Source organism: Anopheles arabiensis, chromosome X, assembly GCF_016920715.1.
Source record: "Anopheles arabiensis isolate DONGOLA chromosome X, AaraD3, whole genome shotgun sequence".
NCBI classification, from domain to species: Eukaryota; Metazoa; Arthropoda; class Insecta; order Diptera; family Culicidae; genus Anopheles; species Anopheles arabiensis.
This window is the reverse complement of record NC_053519.1, coordinates 26,508,266-26,515,765: the sequence shown is the minus strand read 5'-3', so window position 1 is coordinate 26,515,765 and position 7,500 is coordinate 26,508,266.

The window sequence follows — 7,500 nt, the reverse complement described above, 5'->3', positions numbered from 1 at the left end:
GGTTTTCCTAGTAAACCTTGTATGGTAAACATACCCAAGCGTGTCTGTAAGCACGCAACGAAAGTCACGAACGGGCACATACCTAGGGAATGTACTCTACGTACTTGGACTTTTGTCCAAGAATGGTGTCCGCGACGGTCGGGCACTGCGACGCAATAACCAAATCCTAGGATTGTAACTTTAGTGTGCACAAACATAAACATTAACGCGTTCGCTCGGGCTGCGCCGTCCGTGTTGAACACAAATGTGGGTGATTATATGCGTGGAGGGACAAAAACATACGAGGAGGAGACAGTTTTCTACACGATGTGCACAGAGCTCATTTCGTCGTCCCGGGCGAATGGAAAAACACAAACATCGCGAGTATCGTTCTAGGTTTCTGTCTATAAAGGGCAGGCCAAAAGGTGACCGGTTGAGATAAGCATTTTAAGCATACAAACACTTTATTGGAACTTTTGATACAAAAACAAGGTACGTACATGTAGGTTGTACCAACATGGACATCTATGAACGCGTACGCTCGGGCTGCGCCCTCCGTCTTGTACTTTCCTGATCGGTACACAGTTTTGGTGCACTGCTATTCCGACCGGCAACTTGTACCAACATATACATCCATGAACGCGTAAGTAGTGTACTTTCCCTGATCGGTACACACTGTTGGTGCACGGCATAAGAAAAGAGCTAAAATGGTCAAACTCAATCCATTTCAACAATAGATAGTCGATAGTAGCTGTGCCGATGAAGTAGGGCACGATGCAAGTTAATGTTGTTTAATGAATAACATGTCCGCCATACATTTCAGTACAAATTTGCTCGGTCAGACCTACAAAGTGCTATATCTCGAATACGAGGCGTCGGACTGGGGGTTGTAGAACAATTTTAAGTTCGTCTAATGATTCTACATCCGATTCTGGATAGCGGTTTTTGACCACTTTTCAATATTTTGTGACACCCCGAACCTAGGGGCAGCTCCTAGCTTTTTTCAAAAATGTGCACCGAACGGGCCGGAGAGCTCGTGTGGCTCAAAACATGTTTTTCGCTAAAACACCTCAAAACGTGTAAGGAACGCACCCTAGCTCTTGTTTTTGAAAAGTTATGGCCATTTAAAGTGAGGTGGTTTTTGCTTCAAAATAGCAATTTCACCCGTCCCTATGGCCATGCTTTAAATTTTCACGAAAATGCCAGGTCAGACCTAGGGCGGGCCATATCTTGAATACTAAACGTCGCAGACATTGGTCGTAGAACAATTTTAAGTTCGTCTAATGATTCTACATCCGATTCTGGATAGCGGTTTTTGACCACTTTTCAATATTTTGTGACACCCCGAACCTAGGGGCAGCTCCTAGCTTTTTCAAAAATGTGCACCGAACGGGCCGGAGAGCTCGTGTGGCTCAAAACATGTTTTTCGCTAAAACACCTCAAAACGTGTAAGGAACGCACCCTAGCTCTTGTTTTTCAAAAGTTATGGCCATTTAAAGTCAGACGGGTTTTTGCTTCAAAATAGCTATTTTACCCGTCCCTATGGCCATGCTTTAAATTTTCACGAAAATGCCAGGTCAGACCTAGGGCGGGCCATATCTTGAATACTAAACGTCGCAGACATTGGTCGTGGAACAATTTTAAGTTCGTCTAATGATTCTACATCCGATTCTGGATAGCGGTTTTTTGACCACTTTTCAATATTTTGTGACACCCCGAACCTAGGGGCAGCTCCTAGCTTTTTTCAAAAATGTGCACCGAACGGGCCGGAGAGCTCGTGTGGCTCAAAACATGTTTTTCGCTAAAACACCTCAAAACGTGTAAAGAACGCACCCTAGCTCTTGTTTTTGAAAAGTTATGGCCATTTAAAGTGAGGTGGTTTTGCTTCAAAATAGCAATTTCACCCGTCCCTATGGCCATGCTTTAAATTTTCACGAAAATGCCAGGTCAGACCTAGGGCGGGCCATATCTTGAATACTAAACGTCGCAGACATTGGTCGTAGAACAATTTTAAGTTCGTCTAATGATTCTACATCCGATTCTGGATAGCGGTTTTTGACCACTTTTCAATATTTTGTGACACCCCGAACCTAGGGGCAGCTCCTAGCTTTTTTCAAAAATGTGCACCGAACGGGCCGGAGAGCTCGTGTGGCTCAAAACATGTTTTTCGCTAAAACACCTCAAAACGTGTAAAGAACGCACCCTAGCTCTTGTTTTTGAAAAGTTATGGCCATTTAAAGTGAGGTGGTTTTTGCTTCAAAATAGCAATTTCACCCGTCCCTATGGCCATGCTTTAAATTTTCACGAAAATGCCAGGTCAGACCTAGGGCGGGCCATATCTTGAATACTAAACGTCGCAGACATTGGTCGTAGAACAATTTTAAGTTCGTCTAATGATTCTACATCCGATTCTGGATAGCGGTTTTTGACCACTTTTCAATATTTTGTGACACCCCGAACCTAGGGGCAGCTCCTAGCTTTTTTCAAAAATGTGCACCGAACGGGCCGGAGAGCTCGTGTGGCTCAAAACATGTTTTTCGCTAAAACACCTCAAAACGTGTAAGGAACGCACCCTAGCTCTTGTTTTTGAAAAGTTATGGCCATTTAAAGTGAGGTGGTTTTTGCTTCAAAATAGCAATTTCACCCGTCCCTATGGCCATGCTTTAAATTTTCACGAAAATGCCAGGTCAGACCTAGGGCGGGCCATATCTTGAATACTAAACGTCGCAGACATTGGTCGTAGAACAATTTTAAGTTCGTCTAATGATTCTACATCCGATTCTGGATAGCGGTTTTTGACCACTTTTCAATATTTTGTGACACCCCGAACCTAGGGGCAGCTCCTAGCTTTTTTCAAAATGTGCACCGAACGGGCCGGAGAGCTCGTGTGGCTCAAAACATGTTTTTCGCTAAAACACCTCAAAACGTGTAAGGAACGCACCCTAGCTCTTGTTTTTCAAAAGTTATGGCCATTTAAAGTCAGACGGGTTTTGCTTCAAAATAGCTATTTTACCCGTCCCTATGGCCATGCTTTAAATTTTCACGAAAATGCCAGGTCAGACCTAGGGCGGGCCATATCTTGAATACTAAACGTCGCAGACATTGGTCGTGGAACAATTTTAAGTTCGTCTAATGATTCTACATCCGATTCTGGATAGCGGTTTTTGACCACTTTTCAATATTTTGTGACACCCCGAACCTAGGGGCAGCTCCTAGCTTTTTTCAAAAATGTGCACCGAACGGGCCGGAGAGCTCGTGTGGCTCAAAACATGTTTTTCGCTAAAACACCTCAAAACGTGTAAAGAACGCACCCTAGCTCTTGTTTTTGAAAAGTTATGGCCATTTAAAGTGAGGTGGTTTTTGCTTCAAAATAGCAATTTCACCCGTCCCTATGGCCATGCTTTAAATTTTCACGAAAATGCCAGGTCAGACCTAGGGCGGGCCATATCTTGAATACTAAACGTCGCAGACATTGGTCGTAGAACAATTTTAAGTTCGTCTAATGATTCTACATCCGATTCTGGATAGCGGTTTTTGACCACTTTTCAATATTTTGTGACACCCCGAACCTAGGGGCAGCTCCTAGCTTTTTCAAAAATGTGCACCGAACGGGCCGGAGAGCTCGTGTGGCTCAAAACATGTTTTTCGCTAAAACACCTCAAAACGTGTAAAGAACGCACCCTAGCTCTTGTTTTTGAAAAGTTATGGCCATTTAAAGTGAGGTGGTTTTTGCTTCAAAATAGCAATTTCACCCGTCCCTATGGCCATGCTTTAAATTTTCACGAAAATGCCAGGTCAGACCTAGGGCGGGCCATATCTTGAATACTAAACGTCGCAGACATTGGTCGTAGAACAATTTTAAGTTCGTCTAATGATTCTACATCCGATTCTGGATAGCGGTTTTTGACCACTTTTCAATATTTTGTGACACCCCGAACCTAGGGGCAGCTCCTAGCTTTTTCAAAAATGTGCACCGAACGGGCCGGAGAGCTCGTGTGGCTCAAAACATGTTTTTCGCTAAAACACCTCAAAACGTGTAAGGAACGCACCCTAGCTCTTGTTTTTCAAAAGTTATGGCCATTTAAAGTCAGACGGGTTTTGCTTCAAAATAGCTATTTTACCCGTCCCTATGGCCATGCTTTAAATTTTCACGAAAATGCCAGGTCAGACCTAGGGCGGGCCATATCTTGAATACTAAACGTCGCAGACATTGGTCGTAGAACAATTTTAAGTTCGTCTAATGATTCTACATCCGATTCTGGATAGCGGTTTTTGACCACTTTTCAATATTTTGTGACACCCCGAACCTAGGGGCAGCTCCTAGCTTTTTTCAAAAATGTGCACCGAACGGGCCGGAGAGCTCGTGTGGCTCAAAACATGTTTTTCGCTAAAACACCTCAAAACGTGTAAGGAACGCACCCTAGCTCTTGTTTTTCAAAAGTTATGGCCATTTAAAGTCAGACGGGTTTTGCTTCAAAATAGCTATTTTACCCGTCCCTATGGCCATGCTTTAAATTTTCACGAAAATGCCAGGTCAGACCTAGGGCGGGCCATATCTTGAATACTAAACGTCGCAGACATTGGTCGTGGAACAATTTTAAGTTCGTCTAATGATTCTACATCCGATTCTGGATAGCGGTTTTTGACCACTTTTCAATATTTTGTGACACCCCGAACCTAGGGGCAGCTCCTAGCTTTTTCAAAAATGTGCACCGAACGGGCCGGAGAGCTCGTGTGGCTCAAAACATGTTTTTCGCTAAAACACCTCAAAACGTGTAAAGAACGCACCCTAGCTCTTGTTTTTGAAAAGTTATGGCCATTTAAAGTGAGGTGGTTTTTGCTTCAAAATAGCAATTTCACCCGTCCCTATGGCCATGCTTTAAATTTTCACGAAAATGCCAGGTCAGACCTAGGGCGGGCCATATCTTGAATACTAAACGTCGCAGACATTGGTCGTGGAACAATTTTAAGTTCGTCTAATGATTCTACATCCGATTCTGGATAGCGGTTTTTTGACCACTTTTCAATATTTTGTGACACCCCGAACCTAGGGGCAGCTCCTAGCTTTTTCAAAAATGTGCACCGAACGGGCCGGAGAGCTCGTGTGGCTCAAAACATGTTTTTCGCTAAAACACCTCAAAACGTGTAAGGAACGCACCCTAGCTCTTGTTTTTGAAAAGTTATGGCCATTTAAAGTGAGGTGGTTTTTGCTTCAAAATAGCAATTTCACCCGTCCCTATGGCCATGCTTTAAATTTTCACGAAAATGCCAGGTCAGACCTAGGGCGGGCCATATCTTGAATACTAAACGTCGCAGACATTGGTCGTGGAACAATTTTAAGTTCGTCTAATGATTCTACATCCGATTCTGGATAGCGGTTTTTGACCACTTTTCAATATTTTGTGACACCCCGAACCTAGGGGCAGCTCCCTAGCTTTTTTCAAAAATGTGCACCGAACGGGCCGGAGAGCTCGTGTGGCTCAAAACATGTTTTTCGCTAAAACACCTCAAAACGTGTAAGGAACGCACCCTAGCTCTTGTTTTTCAAAAGTTATGGCCATTTAAAGTCAGACGGGTTTTGCTTCAAAATAGCTATTTTACCCGTCCCTATGGCCATGCTTTAAATTTTCACGAAAATGCCAGGTCAGACCTAGGGCGGGCCATATCTTGAATACTAAACGTCGCAGACATTGGTCGTAGAACAATTTTAAGTTCGTCTAATGATTCTACATCCGATTCTGGATAGCGGTTTTTGACCACTTTTCAATATTTTGTGACACCCCGAACCTAGGGGCAGCTCCTAGCTTTTTCAAAAATGTGCACCGAACGGGCCGGAGAGCTCGTGTGGCTCAAAACATGTTTTTCGCTAAAACACCTCAAAACGTGTAAGGAACGCACCCTAGCTCTTGTTTTTCAAAAGTTATGGCCATTTAAAGTCAGACGGGTTTTTGCTTCAAAATAGCTATTTTACCCGTCCCTATGGCCATGCTTTAAATTTTCACGAAAATGCCAGGTCAGACCTAGGGCGGGCCATATCTTGAATACTAAACGTCGCAGACATTGGTCGTGGAACAATTTTAAGTTCGTCTAATGATTCTACATCCGATTCTGGATAGCGGTTTTTTGACCACTTTTCAATATTTTGTGACACCCCGAACCTAGGGGCAGCTCCTAGCTTTTTCAAAAATGTGCACCGAACGGGCCGGAGAGCTCGTGTGGCTCAAAACATGTTTTTCGCTAAAACACCTCAAAACGTGTAAAGAACGCACCCTAGCTCTTGTTTTTGAAAAGTTATGGCCATTTAAAGTGAGGTGGTTTTTGCTTCAAAATAGCAATTTCACCCGTCCCTATGGCCATGCTTTAAATTTTCACGAAAATGCCAGGTCAGACCTAGGGCGGGCCATATCTTGAATACTAAACGTCGCAGACATTGGTCGTGGAACAATTTTAAGTTCGTCTAATGATTCTACATCCGATTCTGGATAGCGGTTTTTGACCACTTTTCAATATTTTGTGACACCCCGAACCTAGGGGCAGCTCCTAGCTTTTTTCAAAAATGTGCACCGAACGGGCCGGAGAGCTCGTGTGGCTCAAAACATGTTTTTCGCTAAAACACCTCAAAACGTGTAAGGAACGCACCCTAGCTCTTGTTTTTGAAAAGTTATGGCCATTTAAAGTGAGGTGGTTTTTGCTTCAAAATAGCAATTTCACCCGTCCCTATGGCCATGCTTTAAATTTTCACGAAAATGCCAGGTCAGACCTAGGGCGGGCCATATCTTGAATACTAAACGTCGCAGACATTGGTCGTGGAACAATTTTAAGTTCGTCTAATGATTCTACATCCGATTCTGGATAGCGGTTTTTTGACCACTTTTCAATATTTTGTGACACCCCGAACCTAGGGGCAGCTCCTAGCTTTTTTCAAAAATGTGCACCGAACGGGCCGGAGAGCTCGTGTGGCTCAAAACATGTTTTTCGCTAAAACACCTCAAAACGTGTAAGGAACGCACCCTAGATGATGAAAAGTGCAATCAGAATGTCAATCGACAACTTTGTTGGGGGTACCATTTTACTCTACGGGCCAGTAGCTTAGGCGCGCCAACAGCGCTTTCCTTTCGGGTTCCCATTTTTTGCCCTCCTGGGATTATGATCATTTGTTCATTGCCTACTATAGGGAGGGTACCTTGCTACGAGGTCAAACATGAAGATTGCACCAAATCGTAGTTTTTACCTCTATTTAGTCGTAGGAGCATGGTTTGCAGTGGCAGTGGGTCATTAAGCCCCCGTTTGGGTCATACGTCCCTCCGCGATAAAAATCGTCGTATGCCTATAGTCCGAACTAATGAAGCAAAAGTGGTGTCTGGTGGGCTCTGCCGATGATTTTAACCTATGATTTTGAGCTTCCACCCTATCAAAACGTTCCCTGGAGCAGTACATCACGGGTCTACGGACCCAAAGACTTCGTCGTGATGGTTTCTAGTAAAAAGTTGTAACAGCTAAGGGTTTTGAATACGCGTATAT